At 33.4% G+C, this 27,868-nt stretch overlaps 1 long non-coding RNA gene across 1 annotated transcript in view; it reads right to left on the bottom strand.

The window, feature by feature from the left end:
• Positions 1 to 541: 541 nt before the first annotated feature.
• LOC142976079 (uncharacterized) overlaps positions 542 to 27,868 on the bottom strand; it is a 45,866-nt gene continuing 18,539 nt past the window's right edge. Inside the window, exon 3 of the long non-coding RNA XR_012959639.1 lies at positions 542 to 3,589. This is a non-coding gene — a long non-coding RNA (uncharacterized LOC142976079). The remainder of the gene's footprint in view (positions 3,590 to 27,868) is intronic.

Below are 27,868 nucleotides of genomic sequence, written 5' to 3'. Positions count from 1 at the left end.
CAGAACATATTATTCAACATAGGAAGAGCTACTTCATGCTATAAGCGTCGTACCATCTAAAGATTGTATAGAACCTAAGTTTTAAAGGTAAAGTTATACAAAGCAGGAACATGCACGTAGTCATTTTGAACTTATTCTCTTACATTTGATCTAACTTAAAATCTAATGACTAGAAAAATACGCGGCACTGACTATTGATGCGAAGCTACTGGTATTTTATTTTTATATTAAACTTATACTTATACAACTCCTGCAAATTTAGAAAAAAACATTATATAAAATGAAATTACTCAAACAAAATACCTCTATAAAATAAAATGAATTGTGTAAATACAGTCAGCATTAATTCACAACACAAAATAGAGATTTCTATTAAGTGAAATTCATAAACAATTACTTACAATATATTGATAATTTAAAAACGAAATGGATGTTCCGTCGTTGTTTATATATCGATAATCGACTTCGTGTTTGAAACGCCGGTACCATCGGCACTCGAAGATAAATCGAGTGAAAGTGAGAATCGTTGATAATGACCGAAGATCGTTATTCGTATAGTAATTGACTTTATTGGTTAGTATTATATTTCATTGGTAGAGGCTATCAACGTATTTTGAAATTAAATTCTTTAAGGCACGTGTGTTGATGTTATTTATTTCCTGTATTTTATACGTAAATCACATACTAACTGACTCGCATATTGAGCAACGAAAATATTTTGTATGATGTAGCAACTATTTTAATGATCAATTACAATTTAGTCAGTTTTACTGTGAGTTATTGGTAATTTCTATTACTGCAATATCGCTTAAATTGATACTCATAAGGGACGGTAAGTAAGATAAATAAAAACGCCTCTATGTCTCATTTATATACTTTTTATTAACCTCTGAATTAATTATACCAACGTATAAAACATTCCACCGTAATACATTTAATAATGTTCAGCAAAACAATGTATCCCTCCGAACATATTTCATAACATCTGTACACGAAATGTCCTCCAAAACTTTCCTTATCACACAACAGAATAATCTACTCGCTACGTATTTATATTATTTGCTCTTTCGTATCCAACAATCGAACATGTCAGTAGCAGAATCTATTCTATTATTGTCCCCGATACGTTACCAAAACTATTTCTGGTTCAAGATACCTGCTATCAATATCCGGGGATATCGGCCCTATCTTTGGATTTCACGGTTAAACGCACCATTGATTCTCTCTATCATAACCGATGCCTCCCCAAGAGCAGATAAGAAATTGACCAGATATCAACCCGAAGTCCTTTTAGTATTGCCTTTCTTGCTTAACGGCTTATTACTTTATCGTAAACCCCGCTTTATACTGTATTAAATACAACTCAAACGTAAATACCGATATGGATTCAACAATATCGGTTACCGAATATAAATTCATATCCAATTACAACGTAATTTGTAGATTGAATGCATATAAACTCAGCAAAATAGATGCCGAATTATTTTATCAATGATTCACAATTAATGCTAAACAATGTTGTATATCCATCAATCATACTGAGCGCGTTTCACCTGCATCAACTCGCCGTCCTTTCAATATCAAAACCTCCAATAAGTTTTTTACAAGCACTCAAGGAACACGGTTCACAATAAAAGCAATGACTAATCCCAGTTCTCAGGGTCACATCAAATCAGATAGATTCGTATTTTCAGTGTGACATTGATCGACGTCTGATATCCGAACGCGGTATGTAAAGATTTTTCTGTTTTGTACTTTACATTAACGAAATTTGTTGTTCGGTTGGTCAACTCACGCCACCCGCTGGTTAGACATGACGTTTCACACTTGAAGTTGGTTCGACTCGGTACAAAGGTCACGTCTTCTCACTCAAATCTCGACCGGGAGCGTTTCGGTCGGAATTGGATCGTGACAACCGAGAGATACTTATCGTGATTTTCTGGCCAATTCCGATGCATCGCTCCGTTGTTAGGATGGGTAATGGGAGCATGGGAACACGGAGTGAGGTACTAACTAAATTATTGTAAGTCAAATAAGGCGATGTGTTTGTGGAACGATGATTGGGGTTGCGTCGGGTTGCTGTGTTTGTCTATTAAATTTTGTCACATGATTGACGTTGAACCCGGCTAACGTCTTATGTAAAGAAGGGTTAAACATCCAAACATTATGAAGCCACGTCTCGCTAACTTTGAGTTCTTATTAATTATTCTGACCTTATATCCTTGTCATGATTTACTCAGAATAATGAATAAATTCAGCGGGAACCTGAAATATTTTACAGAAATATAGAGGAAAGTGTAGTAAATGGGACGTAAGAAATACACAATGAAGCGAATCATTCCGTAAACACATTTGATAAGGTTTATAAAAAAACTACTGTTTAATTAACGTTAAATGCTGAACATATTGCTGATAAGAGTTACTCATTGCTCAACAATACTGAATTATTTTTTTCCTTTTATGAATAATTCTTAAACAAAGATAGCTCTATGTTCATTATGAGAACAGAAACAGACATTTCTTTGATTTCTAAAATCGTTGAACATCGTGACTCGCTTGCTAGGGACTGATAAGACTACATCACAGAACTAAATATTTTAGTATTTAGTACACAAAATATACATAAAGGAACAGTGACACACATTTAATTTTGATAAAGTAAATAGTGCATACAATGAGCACAACAATTGAAATGAGTATCAGACATCCGTACATGCAACATAACAATATGCATGCAAAATATTGAATAGTTCAAAAACAACACAGTAATGAATAAATTCCTTCAATTTTTCACACAGAATGCCAATTAGTTTGGTTTCAAAACAATAACCTATAATAAAATATGTACACGTACGAAATACTAACAAAATAAATCTAGTGAAAATGCAGCAACGCTTATTCAAAATCAAGTGACCCTGAGAAGGTTGTACTTAATGCTTACGAATCACTCCAGATTTGAAGGGTCATTCCCTGCCTAAAGAGAAAGTTTGGAACAACCAAGAAAAAACAAGAAAATTATTACTTTACACCGAATCCTCAACGCCAATAAAACGCGTCAATAGAGGAAAAATAAATTGGGTTATGGGAATCTGAGCTCGGATAAATCACATCGAAAATACTGTCACGACGGGAGTAAAAAAATGTTGGCATTGGAAAACTACGGAACGATTTCATTATCCCAATGTCCCGGCTAGTGAGCATGACTGACTCTTCACTGAATGAGAGTTACAAATCTTACAAAGTAGCTTAGTTCTGGTCCGCTTTTTTAACAAATTCCTTTCATTCAACGATGATCTCAGTGCTTAAGATCTAAGGAGCACTTAGGTTAAATTATATTGGATCACAGAAATGGCAAAAAATATTGTAACTTCTTTGATAAAAGAGTGCGTAAGTATTCTTTTTTATCATCAACAATTTTGGCAGACTTTTAGATTCTTGATTTCGCTTAATCCCTCTTCAAACAGCTCTCATGCAAAATCTTTTGAGTCTGCAGCAGCAATTAAACAGTAGCGTATAGTGCAATATAGCTGTTGCAAGCTGATCTTCTTCAAATCGTTCATCACTGAATCTGGAACGCCAAACTCGAACTCTGCAAACAACAAGGAAATGATATTCAATATCAATCATGCATATTGCATTACCACTCAAATCCAACAGATTAAGCGCTCAGAAGCATAGTTAGGTAATTTCGTAGGAATCGATCCTAGAATCTTAGTTCCAAACTTCGCAATAATGCTATTACATCGTGCCCTAGTTTAAGTAGGACAGATGCCTGGATGATCTTCCGTAACCGTAACATCGTACATCACAGTTATTCCATATGGATTACTGTCCATTTCAATTTATGTGTCGGAGTTTGAGATCTCGATACGGTTTTGATGTTATTTCCTATACCAAGTTGGTAAAGCTTTAGGTTTTGATGTACGAATTGATTTTTGATTTCAAATTCGTACTCATTTTAGTCAAGTCTTTTAAAATTTAACTTATTATGTAACTGTGTTTTTGCAATTACCACTGCTTTACCCCAAAAATAAAGTATTTAAAAAAACATTATTTAACATAACTCTTCCCTAAGTCCTAAGAGACCCTTGTCCAGCAGTGGGACACTAACGGGAAAAACAAACATCTTCTGGGGACCAAGTGCCAAAAGCGACTTTAGGATCACGTATATTTCTAACAAACATTTTATGACCTTGTACACACGTAACAAAGTTTTAACATCCTGGCTGATACATCATCAAAAAGCCTTTAAGCATAAAAACTTCGTTATAGGTACGTGGGTTAACGTTATTACTTGCAATAAAATACAATACAAATGGCATGCAAAGTGATGAGTTCTAACCAACTAGAGCTATGAACGTAAATTTTTAACGAGTTCAAAGTTTGACATCGGTCGTTGTAGACTGCCTCATAGCGTATAGACGTAATACTCAATTCCACTTAAGACCTTTCAATTTGAACGTTGGAAAATATCAGTACATTTTTGAGTAGATTCTAAAATTGTATAGGTTGTAATGATTTTAGTGCCATAGTTTATGATTGCCTCGTCTCATCCTTTTCAAACGTTATTTATTGAGTTTTATGGTCTTGGGTAGAGGTACCTGTCTATTAGTTAGCGCAATTCACAAGATTTTTCCCTATTAAAAACCACTAGAGAATACCTGCTTAAGCCGGTAGATATTTTTTTTTAACTTGGTAGTAGGTACTTAAAAATCGCGAAAAATTAAGTAATTTCTCCGTTTTTAACTAGGTTAAAACACAAAAAATCCACATACTAACAACATAATTTGGAACGGTGTCAATATATCGCAACCCACTTTTAGCCGAGATAAAAATCTTATCTGCCCAGATGTTGCAAGTATAGGTTCTAAAAGGAACATATCTCTGACAGTTAACTTCCATGAACACGTGCTGTTAACAGTTCATCGCTATTGAATGTATGAGACGAGTGACGAAACTAACGCCACTCACTTATTAGTCCGTCGTGTGTTTTAAATAGATTTTTTAGAATGAATGCAACTGATGGAGAGTGATTTGAAACTATAAATCAATCGCTTTTAAAGCAATCCGCGCTATAAATAGCATTTATAATGTTACTGACTAAATGTTTGTGTTACATAAATAAGTGCTTAATAATTTAAAATCCTGTAGATACTGTATGCTTCCCGTAAGAAGAAATATTTGAATAAATGTTTCCATTTTTTTACCCGACTGTAAACGCGACGCAAAGAAGAGTAATGTTTATAGCCAGCTTTTAAATCTCTAAATGTTTTACCGATATTTTCAAGCTATTTGATCAACATATTTTGCTTATGATTCTTTTGTCATAGTCTTGGACGGCAACTTACGCAAACAATGTCGTAAAGGTCTGTCTGTGTCTTTACAAAACCAATTTCAAAATTCATACCACGAATTGATTCATATCATCGTCAAAATCAATTTCTGCGGTTTCAAAAAAGAATGCCGATATACATACTTAGTCATCATTCCAAACAAAACGAGGTGCCATTAGCAAGTTCCTTTGAATCAATGGTACTTTAAAAAGGCTGTAATTTCGCTGACTCACACCTACCCTCAGTTGTTCTTTGGGTGCTCTATCTTCGGTTCCTTGCATATACAATGACCGGCTAGTTTTGATATTCTGTTTGTTTAAGCATCAATCATATTTCAATTCTCTAGAGACTGAAAAAACAGCTTCATTTGAATTTAAGAATTTCTGTGAATCACTTTGATGTTATCTGTTTACATTTATTTTAGGTTTGTGGATTAATATTAAATTCGTTAAATAATTTTCGTGTTTGTTTATATTTAATGAAGATTACGATATAGTAGTGAAGAAATCTGTTAAAAAATATGTCTTTTAGTTTAGAAAAATACAATTTCTACCGGATTTTTTTATAGAAATGGGAAACTAGTCCTCCTCTTTTCCAACGTAGATTCGAATGTAATAATATTATGTCATAATATTATTATACATATGAAAAAAAGGCGTGATTTTATGCATGTATTATTATACCTCGCATGGCAGTAAGCCTTTGTTTGGCAATAATCCCCATTAAGCATTAGTTCTACAACCGCTTTCTTCTCGCCAAAGCAAAGTCTGAACAAGAAGTGTTTAATTGTGTAATTTAGAAAGCAATGCTATTTGTATACCAGTGTAATAATAATTAATTTATTGGCAAATTAAATGCCAATATAAGGAAGCCTCTAGTATTGGTGTTGTGAGGTCAATTACCCATTTGTAAGGGACATTGGCTACGCTAAAAGTGTTTATTAATATAATCAAAATATTTAGTAAACAGCCGCCTGTGGTGTAATTATTTTTTGCAAAAGTAGGATTATTGCATTTTGCTAAATAATATACTTGCTTAATATTACATCATCTTTCATCGGCTTTCTTAGAGTAAAAGTAATGTGGCTTTAGAATTTAATATCGTACATCTCTACCTCAGAATTTTGAAGTGGGCGTTAATTTCAAAGAAGTTAGTTAAAAAATGTATAAATGTTTTACCATACCCAAAAAATAGGCAATTAATAATTTATGGCCCAGCTGGTAGCCTTTAAAGTCTAGATCATAATTAAAAATTAAACAATACTTCCAAAAAGTATATAAAAAACAAAGTTCAGCTAAACAAGATTTATGTATTTCCCTGCAAAGGTCAAACTAGGCTAAATGAAAATGTAATTTTCTTGTAAAAGTATCAAACAATTTTTTTCGTCCGCCGAAGCTTATGAAGACTGACTGAGATGAATGGCTAAGATAATTGAAGCGCCCGTTCAAAAATTAAAAAGTTTCTCGTAAAACAAACGGGTGAGGAAGAGTGCATGTAACTTTTATATCTAAACTGTTTAAAAATTGGCAGCGCTCCTTTCAAAGCTGGAAGCTACATAGTTGCTCTATATTCTTTGATAACCTCAAAATACTAGTGCATTGCAAAATAAGTCTTATGTGAGAGTGGTAAAGTCGATAATGTATTTATTAATTTGCGGATTTAGTTATTCTAAGAAGAACCAGAATGTGATTAAAATGAGAACAGAGGACTAATGTAATGAAGATTTAATCCTATTTATAAAATACTTTCATAATGTTTCAAACATAAATATTTCTTAAACACATATTTATCTAATTTTTATTCGTAAGAAATAGCTACATTAATTAATACGAAACACAAAATAATGACTATAAAGTAATACCAAAGTTAGTTTTTTCGAAATATTTCTCTTACTTTTGTTCGTATGAAGACATTTTTGAAGAGCGCCATCTAATAAAAGTTTGAGGAACTTTTACGGAAGTGGGAACGAACGGCGCTCTCGCCTTGAAGAAAAAAAACGCACCGAGCCTTGCTTACATGGCGGGAAGTTAGACGTAAGTTTGTATGGAAAGAAAAAGTTTCGAAGTATGGAATCAATCGCCTTCTAACTATAAAACCTACTTTTTTCATGTCAAATTAGGTAATGTAGGATTTGAGGCAGTTGTGTGTATTGTAAATCGCGTATGAACGATAAAGAAATAAAGAAAATATTTTCTTCTTTAGTAGCATATAATGATGTGGTGACCATAGTAAAATAATTCAATATCCATCGAAAATAGTATCTTTATTTTTATCTGGTAGTTATTTTGTCAAATGTATTTAATTTTGTTGCCAGTCTTCGAACAAAAAGGAGCTCATTAAAACCTCAACAAAATACAAATGGCAAAGAAACCAAGAATACTTTCCAACGTACTAACAAACACAAACAATTACCGAGGCAAAGGCGGCGAGCTGAAAGGCCTCTAATGACGTCACAATTCTACATTCATTGTTAGCTTTCAATAATAAAGTGTAATGTGAGGTGCTAAAAGAAACCGAACAATTTTATAGCCATCGCTGATTTTAAAACCGAGTGTGAATGCATTCTGCGGCTTTAGTGTTTTCATGTAGCAACTTCAGGGCAACAAGAGCTTAAGAATCCTTACTCAATTCCGTCTTATGTCTTTCTTCTTCTAAAGTAGTGCCATTTTCCTTCACTGAATGAGTATAACAATTTCAGTGACAAAAAGACCTAAGTGTTCTTATGTGGACAGTGTCTTACGTCTTTCTTCCAATAGAAGTGTGTATGCAAAATAATTTTCCAATGGGCAGTTCTGAGTTTAGTACTAATTGTAACATGGCACTGTCGATTTTATGGGCTGTGTAAAACAACAACGTATTAATTGTGTAGGAATATTAGAACTAGGAAGAGAAGTTGAGAGCTCTTAGAATTTAAATTGAATTGTACTTGCGAACGATTTTATACACGAATATGAATATCAATTCGTGTTTCTCTTTTTTATTTGAGTTTACTTGTGTATTTATTTACTAAACTATTGTTATCTACTGTACGAAACTATCGCAATAACTAGGTCAAACTACTCCTACAAAGTAATTTATTGTATGGAATACAGTTTTCTAATCACTATTCAACAATCAGTCACCTTGAACTAAAATGTCACAGATACTAATTTCGTTTTAATAGAGTGATACCCTCGAACTAATAACTCATAATGATTCTATGAAAAACCACCTCTATTTTAATATATTCGTCCTGAGAACTCGTTAAGTATAAAGTCGGCTTAACTAACCGATACAAAACCTACACAATAAAATATCCTTTTAATGGAGCCCCTACGATAAATTGTCCTTAATAACAGAAATATTTTATTAGTTAAACGGCCATTAGAAAAAGTGTTCGCTTTTACAATTTTTACGGCATATTTTATTTGAAAAAATCCTTTGGTGGATGTGATCCGATCTAACGTTTGTGTCAGAAAAGGGATAATGCGACGATCGTCCTGGCGGGTGCTCGGAACTTTTTTCTTTATTAAAAACCTTCTATCATTGGGCATTTTTTAACCAACTTGCTCCCTCAGTGTCTAGGCCAACGTTTGGTCCAATATTGGAAGAATGTTTGAGACGCGCGCCCAGATATTTTATTTTTAATAATTCCGAAATGACAGATGAAGATGACCGTAGCGGGCAGAGGTGCATAGTCACTCGAGCAGTTTTGATACGTATAAAAAGTTGAAGTTTTGTTTTTATTACGAAACTCCATCACAGTACGCTACTTTGTCAAAAGCTGACAGTAATTAGGCGGGAATATGGATACCAGCCGAGGGAAAAATATTCGTATAATAAATGTGTTTGTTTTTGTGGTCTTGTAAAAAGTTAGTTTGATCAAAATTTAATAAGAATACGATGTTTTTTCGGGTAGTATCATTTTATAAAACCTACTAATAAACTGTCAGCCCAGTGCTCATATGTTAAAAAGAACATAACTGAGGAAAACGGTTATATAGGATTGTCAATTACGGGTCGTCATAATTGAAAAATCAAATACAAATACATTAATTGTATCCTTCTATTCCTGGTAATACGTATTTATAAGTACATTTAATTCAAAAATAAGAAACCACAAACCAGGAAAGACATCCTTAAACTCATATCCCAATACCTTGGTCTGATTCACTCGCGCTCGATACATACATTCAATAAAACAATCACAATTCCCAACGTATTGTTTGGAAAGTATTCAGTTAATTCTTATTTCATGACTCGTTGTGACCTCCGCTCGCGGGTAGAGGTCGGCCGCAGATCTGATCGCGGCCCGATCATGTCTATCGATGTTACGAATAAACAGCAATTTAGATCTAGTGTTCATATTGAATCGCATTTTGCTTTGAAATATTTCATAATTATGTTTCCTTGCTTGTAAGTTTGTTGCTCTGTGAGTTATGTTGAATGGGTTGTTTTACCACCTCTACTAATAACCTGTTTGTATTTGTTTTATCATGTGATTTTTTACAAATACTTTTTTTTTTGTAACTCCATATACAGGCACATATAGGTATGTCGTGTGACGATTTAAAGCAAAAATTGACGCAAGTAATTCTTTGACTAAAATCAGTTTCAGTGGCTTGACAACAATACATGTAATACAGTGGACACACTTTTCGATTTCTATTGTTAGTGTCGCCAAAAAGAACGAGACGCAACAGGCTTTTGTTTTTTATAAAACTGTTCCATTTTTTAAACTATTCTTTTTATTTCGAAACTGTACGTTTGGTTTTAATCCGCGGTTAAAAACTGTATTGTTTTCTATTTTTTAATACGGGAGTATTCGGGAGTAAAATAAAAAAGTATTTGTGTAACGCAATAGAGGGAACTTAAGAAGGTTGTTAGTAACAGCTTAACTGACACTTAACGCGGACTCAATTGAGTAAATTTCGAAAGAAGTAGTCCTGTTTTCGAAAGATTTAATGCTATAAAAACTAAACAATGGGTAATTTTGACTTTTATTATGTAATTTAATGCACTTTTGTGTCATTTAGGCACATAATTTTCTGCAAATAAAGCTCAATGGTGCCAAGTTATTTTTATAAGAGTAGAGTTCCATTTTAGTTCGTGGAGACCTCAAATTATCCCACTGATTTAAATCATTAGAATATCGTTATCCTCAGGAGTTACCGGGGAGATGCCAGTTGCTTTGTAAAAAATCAAGGAAGAATGGAAAGATACTATCAATATTCAAAGAATGTACCATTAATCTCACACAATCGCATCCGGAGCAGATGCAGGCATCAAAGATGAGTTTTTATCATAAAATACCACGAGTTCTATAAACAAACAAGGTGTTAATACTGACGATCACTATCTAAAATAACTCGCCCCTTTTATAAAATATTGATATTTAATAGTCACATCACAAACTGTGTAATGCAGGCAGCACGATAGTATACCTTCGGCATACCAGATTACCACATCAAATATTCTTTTTGACAAAACTTCCACGTACAAAATCCAACCTTACACCTTATATACTAGAGTTCAATTTACTTATTGGTGGTCTTGCAGTAGAAATGAGTGCAGGTGGCATCCGATGGCATCGTATCGACTTTATCTTAACTATCGCATCTTCAAATATTAAACTTTTACTTTTATAGCAGTTTAAAATGCGAGTTGTGTCAACTAACGGGTAACAGCCAATGAACGTCAATGTTTTAATCAAAGACTATTTTAACATTATTAATGTGTAATTTAATTCAAATTAAGTGTTGCGTAAACTGTTGTTGACGAAGAAATATGCTTGTTTTATCTTAAAAATTATTGTCATCGCTACACGGTGTCAACACTGTCAACTCTTATGTGAATACTGACTATTGCAATTCAGAGTTCTTTATTGTCATTATTTGCAGTGTAATAAGAATTATATGAAATAAATAAAATTATAGAGATGGTTCGGCCGGCAAATAATACTCAAGATCATTTAGTGTGTTTTTTGTTGATCTTCGGAATTCGTGGAAAAAATCAAAGCGTTCAAGGATCAGTCATGTGTCTGTCTGTCAAAATTTTACAGTATATTTTTAGTTTACATTTTAGCTCGGTGTTGCCTCTTAAGGCTCGCTCCTTTCGTGCTCTGCTATTCTAGTGTAGATCTAAGCAAGCCGATCATAGCTGGCTTTATAAAAGCTGAATTTAGAAAGTTTCAGCAAAATATATTCAATTACTATTTATAGATAAAAACTCGATGTTCCCGTAAATTATTCGCTGCTTAATATTGTTTATTTTTAAATTCTGGGAAATCTTTCGATGTATTCCGTTATAAGTAAAACAGTTTGACTTTTGATATTAATCAAAAAGCCCGTTATTCTCTTTAAAATTTTTGTCACTTTAGCCCATATTATGTCTCACAAAGCAATCTTTATACATCTCAAATAACCTCCGAATATCTTGTTAGTTGTGAAATAAAAATGCGGTCAGTGGTTTAGATAAATGAGTGAGATACGCAATTAGTATTAGATAATTGCCTATTTGGTGTCAAGTGACTTCATTATAAGTTGATAGAACAAGTAAATGAACCGCCTTGCAACTTGACCCTCTGATTTGAGAAACATCATCGTAAACTCATATAAAATATTTTATAACTAATTTATTGCAAGTTTCGCATTTGAACATGAATATTTTGAAAGAAAATACTTACTGTTATGTAAATTATGTTACAGAGCATTTTATAAATATATGTATTTTTAAAACAATAATACTTTCTTAACGCTAAAACAGCCTATATTTTCCTTTTGATTAATTTAACTTACATACATACAAAAAACTTTTCATCTTGTAATATTATCGACAGGTTTTAAAATCCCACGCACTAACAAGAATCAATAAATTAAGGAAATTACTATCGACAATGCTTACATTATTAACCAATAGTAGCCTAAGGCGTCTCCATATATGACCAGAGCTTAGCTACCTGTGATTTAATCGAATTGGATGAGTAAGTAGTTGAAATTTAACGAGTAGAAGAAACAAAATTATGCTCTTCGTAAGAAGCATCAAATTTGCGGCATTTGAGACCATAATATTCATCGTAGTCAAATGCTCTACTCGGGCCAAATTGTAGTCTTTTGCTGATAAACGAATTATTGACACGAAATTGACGAAAAGCTCCTGTATTTTTGACTAGTATTATAGAAGTAAGCCACTACTGATTAGAAGGAAGAGGTCATAAAGCATATGTCTAAATTTCTAATTACTTGACTTCAAATTTATTTTTGAAAGGGAAAGAGCGAGTTAAACCAGTTATTAGTCATTCACATGCGTATCTTCAACATCCAACATTTCAAAACATCTAGCAACAAGATGGGTGTTATATAGTTCCCAAGTTGTTTTCCTTGAAATAATATATTAGTATGCATAACACGTTAATAAACTAAATGCATAACAAACTATATGGGCCAGTTTATTGATTTATAACACCGAAACCCCAGGAAACGACCGTCAGACATTACGAGCTGATATTTAAAATTGTATCATGTCATAAAATCAACATAAAAGTAATATTTGTTGTGTTTTATAAAGTACTTGTCTCAGTGCTAGCAAGTTAGACCCAGGAGAATATAAGAGAAATGGAGTGTAAGCGATTTTTATTTGTTATACATTATACACCTTAAACATTTTGTAAAGACTCTCCAAGTCCGCTTTAGGAAGACGTCATTTTAAGATGATAATAACACCGAACTCGACGTTTTAAATGTTTTTTGGCAATAACAATAGTAAGAAATCACAGAAATGTTCGCGATGATCGCAAACATTTTTTCCGTTATCTTGTATGTAAGTTAATAACTTAACTTTATCAAATATATTTAAGCTATATAAAATAACAAAGTTTAGTTTTAAATTTTAATCAAGTTTTAATATAAGTATTTTTTCTTTTTTATTTTACTAATATTTTACTCCGCTAACAACGAGACTGCAGCCATATATCGAAATTTTGAAACAACCGACTAATAAGTTAACATTGAACTAAAGCCGCCGGCTAAATTCTATCATAACGAACCAGTTTCAATTTTAAACTATGTTGTAACAATAAAAAAAGTTAGAACAAAGCTCACCCAAGTGACGTTCAGTCTAGACCAATAAATATTTAGTCTTACGACTAAAACATTGTGTTTTCAATTTCTTTAACCATACAACAATATTGGCAACATTTTAAAGCCAGATGCCTGTGTAAATTGAGGTCTTGGAACTAAAATAGCCCGCGAATTTCCCGCGAGGGACTTTATCGAAATGCTATATCTTTCGATTTTTAAGGTCTAAGGTCATGTCTACAGTAATATAGACTTGTGATATTCAAAATGTAGATTGCCATATTGCCAATATTAAAATTACTGGAGAAAACATTTACTAAACTAAGTATTTTTAAAACATTCAATAAGCAAAGACTTAAATTAAATCAATTGAAGATAAAAAAAAATACAAAATCTTGATAGGTATATCAGAATAGGTAATCAAGAAGTACAAATCTCGAATTCCCACAAATGGCCAGAACAAATCATGAAATAAAGAGCATCTTCTCGTCGCCTAATGATTGCATTGATGTTATAACTGACAAATGATGTAACTGTTTCGTAATATAGAATCACATAGTTTGTGTCCAATTTTTAGGAACGCAACATGTAATTTATTTCACTAGTCACGGAACGAACACGACTCTTGTCTACTTACTCGGACGTTGTTGCGTAATCTAACGATATAACAACTTTTGGGAAAACTTCTTGATTAAAAGTACATATTTAGCCATGTTTTTTTCTATTACATTTTCTATGATCAATTATAAAATGGCTTCCACCTAGATTTCTCTAATCAATTTTATCTGTTATATTATCCTTTTCCTTCTAAATCTGTTAAATCACTGTAAAATTTAGGACTAAAGTTTCATTCCGCAAAAACTAATGCTACAATTACTTTTTGTATCAAATTCAATTACGAGTAAAAACTTCTTAGAGGACAAAAAACTGAATGTTTGAAACATGACAAATCTAAGATTACTTTGCTAAAAGTATGATCGCGAACTGTGAGTTTTGCTAACGGGATGTAAATTGTCTGAAAATAATCTAGTACATTATCACGTAACGATAAAAACGATCAAATGTAGGCTATGTCTATCATCAAGATAAGCTGCTATAAGCTAATAATGGTTGAGGTCAAAATGTGTTATGACTTCAAATTACGCGTAAGTTCAATAAACTTTTACTGCCGATTTGCTAATGACCTGTACTAGCATAAAATAACTATAATAAAAATACTAACGGCATAGCAATAATAATCAGGAAAGCTATAAAAGATTATAAAAATACATGCTAATATGAATTATGTAAAGAGTTTACTATTCATATGTAATTAAACATTTCTCATAAAAAGAAAAATACAAAGCAATCAGTGAGTTTTAATCGACTAAAAATGAAGGGTTGTGTATAAAGCAAACGTAAGAAAAAGGGTAAAAAACACGTTTCGTCTGACCGGCCACCAGCATTGTGGGTGGACTACACTTGTCAATCATCATAGCCTTCCACCTCATACATTGCAATCTTCATAATAGACTATAGTTCTTTAGCTACTTGCTTTTTATCGTGTATATTGATTGTTACTAGTTTTTACTTACCGGTAATTTAATAATCTTATCTCAACCTAGAGCAGGTGGGCTGTAATTGATTTTTAGTTGACATGTTTTATAAACACCTTTGTTGCTATCAGAAAATAAAATCTGATTCACAGTTTTACTTTTGATTGATGATACTCATTGTCATCATTTCAGCTCGTATCTCTAACAACATCCGGTGCGCGTATAGCTCACCACAACAAATGGTTTTTATATTACGGAATTCCTATTAGTCGGTCAAATCGGTCGTTGGCACTGTTTACATCAAAAGCTTTTAAATTCGGACTCATTTAATTTATTTTCATAAAGTCATCGTAACATAATTATAGTTTACCGATTTTATGATTAATGTTGCTCATCTTGAATCCGAACTCACGTCAAGAACCCCCATGTTTAGCCCAAGAGCATCGGTTTTTATTGTATAACCGAGGGTCGTGGCCCGATAGCCCGATAGTTAAGAGGTTGTGGAACAATCGAGTTGCGTTCGTGAGAACAGTATGCGCCCACTTCAAACTAATGCACCTAAACTATAGGATGCTTTCAGCAAATAGAGTAAGAGTAGCGTCACGATGTCGTTTTGTCTCAAGTAGAATCTATACACGTCGCAACTAGGGATCCTGCGAGTTCACTTCCCATTCTCGTGCCGCAGTTATGAATGATATTGTTATAGTGTAATTGTTTGAAGAAAGGAAGCCAGAAATAAACCAGAGCTCTATACAACTAAAGGGTTTAGATGTGCACGTACATGGAATGAGTGTAATGTGTGATCCAATTATAGAACTGGGAAGTGAAGCTCGGCCTATTCAACTTGGACTAAGTTTGCTTTATTATGTTTTAGTATTTAACGAGATTCGTTCAATGTGCTATACTTTCGTTCTATCTTCCTATTGTGTACAAGTTATAAAAGAAATAGTGGAATTTTCAGCTTAAAAGATCATTTATTTGTGTACGTTATATGGATTATCAAGCTTACTTTTGCAAAGTCGCCTCAGCACAATGTTTAATCTGTAATGACCCAAAAATGTATTTCATATTTGCGACTTTGATAGAAATTTAGACAGCTGCATTAATATAATAATACAAGCATTTGTGAAAGTAAAATAGAAGTGTAAAATTTTGTTAAAATTTAACCTTTTACTATAACTTTTTCATCACAATTATTTCAGTAAGAACTCTCTCTATTCTATTTAGGACTCACGATATCTTAAATCTAGGCTTTCAGAAGTTTTTTGTCAATTTTATGATCAAAACTGACGAACATTTTCTCTTGTATTCACTTTCTTTTTTAGAGATTAACCTGAGAATAGATACGAGTATTACTAAGGTATGAATAAAATCTGTATTTCTTTATACAAAGTATCACATTGTACCAAAAGCACACAGATAAATAATAAAGGTGATAATCTCATTTTCGAGCATTAAAAAAAGACGACGAGTAGGACGACAAAAAATACTCTAAGTTAACAAAATCGCACCTACACTATGATATTAAATTTTTTTCGTTTTATTTTATAAATATCATTTTATTGAAAAATCTAGAAATTATATAATACATCTAGGATAAAAGGTAAAAATGTTATTGTTTATTTAATCAGGGCAAATATATAAGCTCGGTTCATAAGGTAAATTCAGTGACCAGAATGAGCATATATGAAAACATTAGTTTGACTGCCTGACTGACTGTCCTTGAAGAATTAATTTATCATAAACGTAGTACTAACTTCTGAGCTGTAAGATTGCGTATAAACTTAATTGTGTAAAGATTTCTAACAATGTGACATTTAAGAAGTGGGAAGAGAAAGTAAATAGTATGTAGTAACAATTAAAATGTCAAATCAATTGACATTACAAATACAATTAGTCATAGACACATCACGCAAAGTTTGTTTACGTAAATAATGTTTTACTTTAACCTGAATCTTGGCTTAAGATTTCGTTTTTGTATGAATTATATAAAGTTACCTTCTATCTTTTTCCGTCCCACTGCTGGGAAAGGGTTTCTTCCTCGAACGAGAGAGGGACTGGACCATAATCCACTATGCTGGTCAAATGCGGGTTGGAGACTGTGTATGCCTTTAAGAAATGTTTTTGAGGTGCTTTTAGTCAGTTTTAGTTCTAATTTTAAACATCTTATATTAAATTTAAATACAATGTTTAGTGAAAACGATGACTTCTTCCGTCTTGTCTATATTTTATAATTCCGTTTGGTTTACTTAAAGATTCAGTCATATTGTTCGGCTTCGAGAGAGTACCGCAACATCTAATAGTCCATTTGTAATACATTTTATAGTAATGCAAGCATAATCTTACCAAAAACTATCACACTTTTAATTCCTATAATTGTTTCTCCTTCCTACGTATAGTTTTAGATAAAGACAAAGCACCCATTAATCGTATTATTCGTTTGACTTCTCTCAAACAATAATATCTAAGAGAAGCGACAAGTTCATTGATTAATTCTTTTATACGTAGGCGGCAAGTGACAGTCACTATTATAACTTGGAGTGTAGGCCGTACTATCATTGTATTGTAAACGTTCCCGATATTTTGGTTACAGAACTGTTTACTAGATATTCCATCCTAGAATTTTTTTTTATACCTTCGATTTGCTGATAACATACAAAACAGAGTAATCATTTCTTTTTGTGTTTATAATGAGATCGTCTCTACGTTCTAGCAAAACACTTGAAGATGAATTATTTACTACACTTTGTAGCTTACGGCGGGCGATTGTATTCGTAAATAAGTTATTATAAAATAACAGATGTCCAAAGAAATAATCAGGCAACTATAATGTCAAGCCTTTGTACTAAAGACTACTTTTTAAATAATGACCGTTAATCATACTCTAATCTTAAAAAACAGATTTACCTAGAAAAAAATGTTTAAACTATCCATATTGTAAGCCATACATTGTTTACCAAGTCGCTTTTATCTCTCGATAAATGTTAAAGCGAGAAAGTATCGAGTACCCGTAGTACGGAGGTCACGGGTGCAGCGATATCTCCTGAACTTGAATGTCAGCGCGATTTGATACGACGCGTCACTCTGACGGCCCGCTTCCTTTGTTGCCGTTATTAAATTATCTAATAACGTACGCTCCGTCCAACAATACTCGTTTTGTTTGTACGAACATAGGATATTGTTTTGTTTGATTGTGATAGTAAATCTGTTTTACGGAGCTAACAGAATTGTCTGTCAGCGTAGCGAATAATTTCCCGGGATATTATTGCTCTAGAATAGAAATAATCGATTTATAAATCCTTGTAACTTCTTAAGAAATACCGGTACCGCGTAAAATATGAATATAAAACTAAATTATGTACATTAAACTGCAATATAATATTATAAAACCCATGTCATCTTACTTCATTCAACTTATTTGACACTAATGGCCCCAATTAAATGTTTTATAAGGAAACCTCTTATCTTATAACACACATTAAAAGCCAATAAACAAAAAGCTCCATTAATAAAAACCGTGACTAATTTATTCGCAAAACACTTTAATGCAGATGCGATTCGAGATAATTTCAAAGACTGATCAATATAGTCTTTAAAACAGACATTCAAATGTCCGAATATTATTGATGGACGTCGCGAAAAAAGTTTTAAAGGTACAATGAGAGAACCTGCATTAAAATTATTAATACCCATTCAGACGAAATTCTCGGAGGTCAAAGCGATCTAAAATATGCTTACTATGCATGCGAATACAGGCTAAAATTGTCAGTTCAATTTTTAAATAAAGACTTCGTACGAGTGGAATTTAATATTCGTATTCGAGTCCGCAGGCCGAGTGGGAGTGGTCGGGTTGTTCGTGCTTCACCGGAAAGATTTATATTACATGCATTTTCGTATGCGAGTGATCTGAAATTGTCGACCGCGGTCCCCGACATGAGTAGTGAATATCGCGACGGCCGCATTGTGGCCCACGCCCATTGCTCTCTTAACGACTATTCAATACACTCTTGAATGAACGATTGCTCTTTGGTATATAATTCGAGCGGACAACGATCGCGAACGTTTTGCTTGATACGAAAAAAAGGCTGTAAAGCGATATGGCTCGGTGTTGTGTTCTAAAGAGTTTCGCGGCACCGACATAATATGAAACTCGTGTATGGGAATTCATTTTATTGCTTGTTAAGATATTATAATCTTTTATCTTAATAACAAAAGTATACAAAGACAAAATACACATATTTAAACGAAGGCTATCTTGATATCAAGTTTGTATTTTACTTGAACAATACCTTTTGTTCATATCGAATCTTACTATTATCTGCTTACCGAAGTAAATTCCTGAACATTGGATTTCTTCCAGTCAATGCATGCGTTTATCTCAGAAAAAATCGTATGGGAGAACGGGTTATGTAAATATCATTTCGATGTCATAGATAAGTAAACAAAACAAGAATAGTAAAAAGCGATGAAACGATAGTTTGGTTCGCTTCTAAAAAACTAGATCCAACCCTTTCGATGTCGGCCGGTTTCAATCTTTATACACTTGACGGGGATAAAAAACGGACATGTGGATTCGGGCCATTGTGTAATTTTAAAATAAGGTCAGATGTGAGGAGGTTTCTGCTTGAACAATAACGCATTTTAATATATTTCATTAAGATTGACATAACTGATTAGAGATTATAGAACCCTTTCATTTCCTTCGCATTGTAGTGTGTTCGACTAATTACCAAATGAATAAGATGTTCACCTTGCCAGGAAGAGAATGTCATTAGACATAATAATTTCATTACAAACGTACTTGTGAGATTTGATACTGATATGTCTATCAATCTATTCAGGTTAAGACAAGGAGCTTAAAAGACCGATCAGAATACCAGATTTTAAGATATAAGGTAATAATTTTTTATGATTAAAAATGTCAAGAATGAATAACAGCAATAAATTTTAATCAAATGTGGACTCTAAACATTTGTTTGCAATATTTAACAAAGTAGTGGCTAGTCTCTACCATTAAGGCTACACGTAAGGCATTGCATATCATATTAAAGGACCACTACCCTGAAGCAGCACATGTTCCAACCAACCATATTTTTAAAGATTCATATTAATTGGAGAAGTCTTTAGTATAAAAAAGAGAAAAAATAATTATTGAACTAAATACTGCTCAGAAAGGATTAAAACCGCAAACAGTGGCCGCTTTCTTTTGTTACAAGCAAATTACGTCTTCAGCAACTTATATCCAAACAAATTTTCTTTGCGGCAATTGTTTATAAAAGTCCGAAGGGGGATTACTACGCCTCGGTGGATAACAAAAGAGTGTTGCGGTGCTACAAAAGAGGATTAAACAAGGAGGTAGCCGTATCATCCACGGTAAGAGCTTACTTAAGTTTATGGAAAGTGTGTCGGCCTTAAGACGTTTAAACCATGAGTTACCATTAAAGGGTTGCGCTTTTTGTAAGATCACGTTAAGCAGTGCCCATAGTCGATCGCACGCTCAATGATACTTGGGTAAAGTTTTTTTTACGTTGCCTATTCGGACCGGCTTAAAACACCGCGTCGTGGGGGTTCTAAAAGGTTTTATGAAGGACTTTGTTTTGTTTCTTTGTTCTACAGTTTAATTAGTGGGTTTCTGCCATATTGTTTTAGTAGAACGCTACGCTAGTCCTTGCCTCTACGCTATTATACAGTCGGACCAAACGTAGGTGTCTAATTAATACCTTGGTCGCTGCGAAATATTGGAGCTCTATACCGCATCATTAGTTTAATAATGCGTATTCATGGAACAAATACTGCTGAGATACTTACTAATAAAATTCAGAGCAAAAAGTTTTGTTTGAGCATGTTTGAACATTTTGTTTGCAAAATGTGTATTACCGTACAACTGGTCAACTTTATGGTAAAAGGAAATGTATAAATATTGCATCATTTATTACAATATTCCAAAGGGCTAAAAATGTCATAAATAATATATTAATGTATTATTAATACCATCCTTAAAACGGCATGTGCGTAACAGAATCACAATTCGATCGTTATAAAATGAATTGATTAACGAATATCATCCAACAACTGTTCGACGAAACCGAAAGGGTATTTTTTTAAGTATCTATATAAATAAAGCGGGTTCCTCCCGATAGACACATTTATCATTTTTGCTATTAAATGGAACAACAATATGAACCCCGAAGGAGCCAATGAGCTCATCACAATAGCAAATGATACCTTCGGGCCGAAACCGCCTGAATGCGCCTTAATTAACCCTCAACTGCTTATTATACGAATAATGATCCCTTGTTTATTTTATAACTAATATGTGCCGAAGAAAATCCGACAATTTAAATGCATAGCAACTTTATAGTTATTAATTTCGAAGTATTTCTGCCTTTTCATTTAAGAGACCGTAAATAACTCAAAGGTTTAATATTGCAAAGAGTATCTTCGATATTAAGTTGTAGTAAAAATAGTAAGTACGTTTTAATAAGAGCGGTAAATCTTAGCTGTAACATCTGGCCTTTGAAATCTGTACTTTAATAACTGAGATTAATTTAATAATTAATACTGTAATGGAATAAACGTCTTGTTTAATGTTTTCAATCTTATACCTAATAACATTTAGTTATTCGCTTAGTGTATCTTTCACCTTACCTTGTTACTAGACTTAGTTTACAAGCTGAATACATATATAATATATAAAACATTATTACTACCTGTTTATATCTCCACGATGTATAACTCACTTTGCAAGAATTAGTTCAATATTACTATCTACGAACACGGTATTACATATTTATGATACAAAAAAAAAGAAAAAGATGCTCTCTATTGTTAGCAACGATGCGATACGAATATTTTTTACTTTTTAATAGTCGGTCAGCCAGGCAGGTGGTAAAACAGGTGTATAAGACGATTTTTTAAAGAAGTTACTTTTGTAAAATAGGGCAAAGGTATCGTCATTAAGCCAAAAGTTTGTTTTAAGTCCGTCACGCTATTGTTGTGTAAATAACGTTAAATATTTTTAGCCTTCGGCGATTCTGCTGACGTCATTATAGAGCAACTTTTAGATTAGTTTTTTTAGTGGTCGGTCTATGAAAGACGTCTGCTATATTTGTTCGGTCAAAGTCGGGACGGTGCGGATAAAAGCGATAATTATTTTATCGTGGGGGTGTTCCTTGTTTGTTTCTCTAATAGCTACTTTAATGGAAGTCTGTTCGTAAGAATATAATGCATAAATTAAGCGCTATCTGCTTTAGACATCGGTTCTTTTGTAGAATTAATTGTTTCGTTTGTGAAATTTAATTCCGAATAAGGATTTTCTTGTTTGTGCTGCAAACAATGTTGATAAAAAGGTCACAACGGGATATTTTAATGCCCCTTTCCTGGGATCTTGAAAGTAATTTTAACATCTTGTACATTCTTCAACAGTTTACACAGTTATCGTTGAAAGGAATAATGGAATTGTTATTCATAACACAATTTAATTACTAGAACGACGAGGTTTTTTAAAAGATTTTTGTCGCAAAGAGATATTTATTTAAAGAGGCGAAATTATATGTTTGTTTATCTAATAAATCCCGGTTTAACTTTGACTTTTAGGATTTAAATGGCAGATATCTAGTAAAATTATAACAAAATACATATTGCAGGGTTTGCGAAAAGTGTTAAATATTTATACAAAGCGTTGGACAGTTTTGCTCCCTTACTTAATTAAACACAAACAGCGATGGGATTTGTAAACAAAGATAAGTCAGGATAATAGCACATTTGCATGCGGTACTTCCTATAAAGTGTCCATGTTAAAGTGGCATGACATGTAAACTGTTTTGCATTCAAGTACATGTCACTGTTATTGTCCAGCATTGTACACTTTTACCATAATAGGCATGCTGTCGTAAAATGCAATTTTTAATTTATGAACACCTTATGGCTATGTTAATAAAGTCAGATTTTGCTCAGCAGATGTTGTTGGCAGCAGTAAAGTTAAGTTTGTTTGTATAGGCCGGTATTCGCATTGTGCCGCATCGATATTTTGTATGCACATTTAAATGCGGTCATCTATGTCCGTGTTCGCGCTGGACCCCGACATGTTAATACGCAACTGAAATCTCGCGAATCGGAAAATTTTCAATGGTTTTACGTTGACCCATTGTTTTGTCCGGACTCCGTGTTAAAATGTACGGATTACCATGTTATTCCAAGTATAGAAAACAACGCATTCGTAGGATATTTCAATGAACGTATGTAATGCAAAAATAAGTAAGATACTATTTTCCAAAAATGGTACAGAACGGTACTTGCAGAGATTCCATACTACCTGTGAGTTGAATTGCTAGTAAGTAATTTCAGAACAAAATGGATAACAATTAAACAACAGCTTTTAGAATCCTAAACGATCAGTCTAAATCTTGCACTAAAATAACCAATAGACGATGGCTGCAGTGTTGAAATCCTCAAAATTTTCAAAACCATTACATTAATCATTTGATTTTCAATCGATTTCAATAATTTCTCATCAGTAAGAGATACTTCATCATTAGTAAAGAATAAGCAATGATCGGATAGATACAAGTAAAAAAATACGGGAAAATAGAGTACCAATTCACTAAATATAGAGCTGGCTACATTCTACTGACGAGAGTGGCCATTAGAACTATATTCGCCAAACTAACCCACATGTCTAAAATTCAAGGGGAACGAACATCTGCCTCAGTGTTGTGTTATTCTTTCATTCCATCTACACTTATATGGGTGTCCAAAAGCATTTTTGTTTTCGTTTGTCCTCTAGATGTCCATTACAATGTTATGAATAAAAATAATGTTCCTAACCCATCTAATTCCTTTTCGGGATTATTTTAAGTGCTACATTTCCTGGTTCGTTATAGATGCTTGCTTGTGTACTCGTAGGCGTCTTTTTTGTGAGTGGGCGGTTCTATGTCCTTTTATCTTTCGGCAGGTTTGAACGGCCACAGCTTAGTATATTATTTTTGTATTGTCCACTTTAGAACTTCTATCAGTTTGAAATTATGACAATAAAGATGTACTAATAAAATGTATGTCAGACATAAATCTGAACATAATATTAAGTACTTACATAAATATGTTCAAGCCTGTTAGTTCTAAGCTTGTTGGCTTCTATAACCATTTCTAAATCAACAACTCCTAAACTCGCATTGAAAATCGATTCAGCCACTTAAGAAAATCGTGCTCTTAGCATAAATAGAGTTGAATTTAATGAGGTCATAAACTTCATACAAGGTACCGATATCTATTGAAGTTCGCGTGCATCCTTTATTAGCTTAGTCGCACGCGGTTATTCCGATCGATAAATGAAGCGTCGGTAATTTGTTTTTATGGGCGGTGCAAAAACAAAGTGGATTGACCTGACGTCGCTTCTGCTGGCGGATCGCGTGTTCACGGCAGACTGGGACTATGGAAAACAGGAGGAAGCGATTGGGAGAGCGGGTTGAACATCTTGTAAGCTTTGAAGTGTGTAAGTTTCCGACTTAGTTGTATATGGTGTGTTCACACCTAGGTTTGTTGATAGAGTCTTACACAGATTGTCGCAGCATGTATGATTTTTGGTAGAGAAACGCTATTAATTTGAAGTTTACGTGTCGGCAAAATCACTTAACGTAAATTTATGACCAAGAAATTGAAGGAATCTAGTAATTAGAACATTATTCTGATCCCGTGATTCTTTGAAAACTTCCTCAAAGGTAGCATTTAATTGGTATTAATTTCGTTTATTTATTATAACCTTACTTTGCTCTACATTCTAACTGACCTTAATTTTCTGACCTAACATTAACATATTCACCATCAACATAAAGAAATAATCCCATCAACACCCAAAAAGTATCTCATTAATTAAAAATACACGTTTCCCACTAAGGCCTGACCCCATCTCGCCCAGTCATGTGAACTGATGCACGCAGTGAGATGGACAAGTGAAGATTTACCCACCTACATAGCGACCCTCACCACGCCTCATTTTAATGGTTATTACTTCAAAACTGCCTTATAAAATAGCGGCTCTTTTAGTTTTGAACAACTGAATGAAACCGCCTTATGTCACGACAGAAGCTAGATTTATTTTAATAAGGAGTTTGTTTGCTTTAAACGATGTTTCTGCACCTGACTTTTAATATACTGTTCCTCGATTCGACACTTAGGCTTTAAGATACGTTTGGTAAATGTGTTGTAGTCCCTTAATAATAATTTGATCTGAAATGGTTTTTAAATAGGGCTATATTTTCAATACTATAATAAATAATAATTTCTATCAGTAATATGACTTTTGTGCAAAAGTTTCCCTATAAAAGTATTTATTATAAGCATATAAGTAATTATATAATATAAGGTATAATTATAATTATAAGGTAAATAGCATATAAGTATATTGTGTAAATATAGAGTAAGGTTTTCTCCCTCCTTTATATTAGGTTCATTTTCCGAAATAAAAGAATTTGAATTTGAATTTGAATTTGAATATATATATTTTATAGTAATTTAAGAAAATGCTGCTAAAAATATACTTGTCGTGCTAAAAATACACTATTGCGTGTATTTTATAATTGTTTCCTTCATTTAGACACGATTCTTTATAATAAAGTTAAAGGCCAAATAACTGGCGTATATAAATAAACGCTCATAAAAATTACAACAAGGACCGTTTCATTGCTGACACGAATTCATCAAATAGCGAGGGCACACGACACAATTACACGTTGCTTGACCGCGATGATACTTTTAATAAATAAGAAATCAGCTGACATACCAGTTCATAATTCATAAACGCAAACACTTTGTAAGCGTCACACATACAGGCGTGCCCAAAAATGTTTTTCACACACTTTATTAATTTCACACGAAGCAAGCGTCAGGAATGTACTTGGAGGTACGTGACGCGACATTTTAAAAGGAATATTACACGGGTAAGCGCAAAATGTATTTATATCCGTGTTGAATACGAAATTGAGGTTCAATTAATGGGTGAAGCGATTAAATGTGTCCAAGTCAGTTTGTTTTAAACAGTGTACGTATATTACCATAACGCGTGCTGAGTTACAAAACGGTCGTTGTTAGACTGCACACATAAAATCTATGTTTGTTGCCCTCCGGCAACACAATATTTTAAATTTAGCGAATTGGCTTCGCTGTTTACTGTTTCGATAAAGTCGGATTAACATAGAGTTATGAAATACACGGATTTCCTATAATAATTAAGGTTAATAAAATAGCTAACAAGATTTTTCGTATTTGGTACAAAAACTATAGTTTACGTAATCAAAAACTACAAGTTTAAGTAATCCAAAACTTGTCAAATTAGCAATGTTCTAAAAATAACCACAATCTCATAATACGAATACTAGGAACATAGAAACAGATGCAGTACCATATTTAGCTTACTTTCACTCCAGTAAGTAAACCAATTAGTTGACACAGAGATTCCTCACTACCAAGAGTCCTTTGATCGCTGTAAAATCAAAGCTCACAGCTGACAAGGTCTATGACAGATTTATCGCGTTTACCAAGAATGCTTTACTCCTACAATATTTTTTAAGGAAATGATTAAAGAAACTCACTTTTTAGAACATTGTTTTTGAAATAATAGACATCCGAGTTTTATACAGGATGTAAAAACGTCCACTAGAATAAACTCGACGTGGTCAATGAACCAAACATGTTTCAAATAAACAAATACTGCAAATAAAGTTTTATGTTATCGGAATTTCATTGCAATATTTGCATATTTGTTGCAATGCCAAACGATCAAAGCGTTTTAAAATAGCGATGACTATTTTGCGTGATCAAGAATAGCTTAGAAAATTTCCAAATAAAATCAATCTTGTACAAATCGTTCTCAGCTATAGACAATGTCAATTCTCCACGCGACGCATACCAATAAGTATCATAGCTGGACAGTTCCCCATCATTTAGCAAGTGCGGTCATTGTACTCGATGCTCATTGCCGTTTGATTGAGACAATGCATCGGTCCGTTACGCTCTATGATGGAAAAGCATCATTCCATTTCCTCGGCACTATCGACCATAACAAGAATGCTCACCGATTCGAACCGTGAAAGCGTTCGAATGATTACCCGTAGTTCATTAACACTTTCGCAATTGTTTTTACGCTTCTTTAATTGTGACCAATGGTCAAACCTGTTCCGTGCGACGCTTTACAATGCTAACGTAAACGCACAAACATAAAGGCAGGAATGACCGAAACTAAATAACGTGAATTTAAAATCGATTTTAGAAAAATGACAAATATAGAAGTGTCAAGATCCTTGCGATTCGACACAATAACACGGGTGGACCTTTATGATACCGCATGAATACTTTTTAATGCGCCAACGATACGACCAACACTTATTGTATAGCGCATTTGACAATAGACGAATATTTTTTTCCGTGAGACTAAGTTCTTGAGAGGCTCATTCTTTTTTGTGAATTTCACATAAACTACATTTATATGAAGTCGTATCTGTGCGAGGACAATAGTTGGCTGTCGCGGTCCGAGATATGGTCGACAGCTGCAGAATTTTCGAGCGAGCGCTCGTAACCTACCGTGAAACTTGCACGCGAACCAACAAAGAGTCCGTTAGAAATTTAACAATTCGATTTTCATTTAAATCGTAGTTTCTTGACGGTGCATGTTGATGCCCGTGATGCCACACCTACCGTTAAAATGAATGGGAAGCGTCATTGATTTCTTTTACATTTTGGTTATTGAATTTATTTGAATGCCAGTGTTTCTGTAGCCTCAAGAGGTTTTTAATAGTCTCCTGCGATTTATGTGGTCACGCTTCATCGATCACACCCATAGGTTCAATAAGTTTTGCGGACATGGTTCCAATTTTAAATTGGCGGTATAGTCGGACACTTTATAATCAATTTGTAGTTTATGCGCATGAATGGCCTTGAACATTTTACGATGCAC

The sequence above is a fragment of the Anticarsia gemmatalis genome, chromosome 10 (genome assembly GCF_050436995.1).
Source record: "Anticarsia gemmatalis isolate Benzon Research Colony breed Stoneville strain chromosome 10, ilAntGemm2 primary, whole genome shotgun sequence".
Taxonomy (NCBI): Eukaryota; Metazoa; Arthropoda; class Insecta; order Lepidoptera; family Erebidae; genus Anticarsia; species Anticarsia gemmatalis.
Note: the sequence above shows the minus strand (reverse complement) of the source record. Positions and strands in the feature narration are given on the sequence as shown.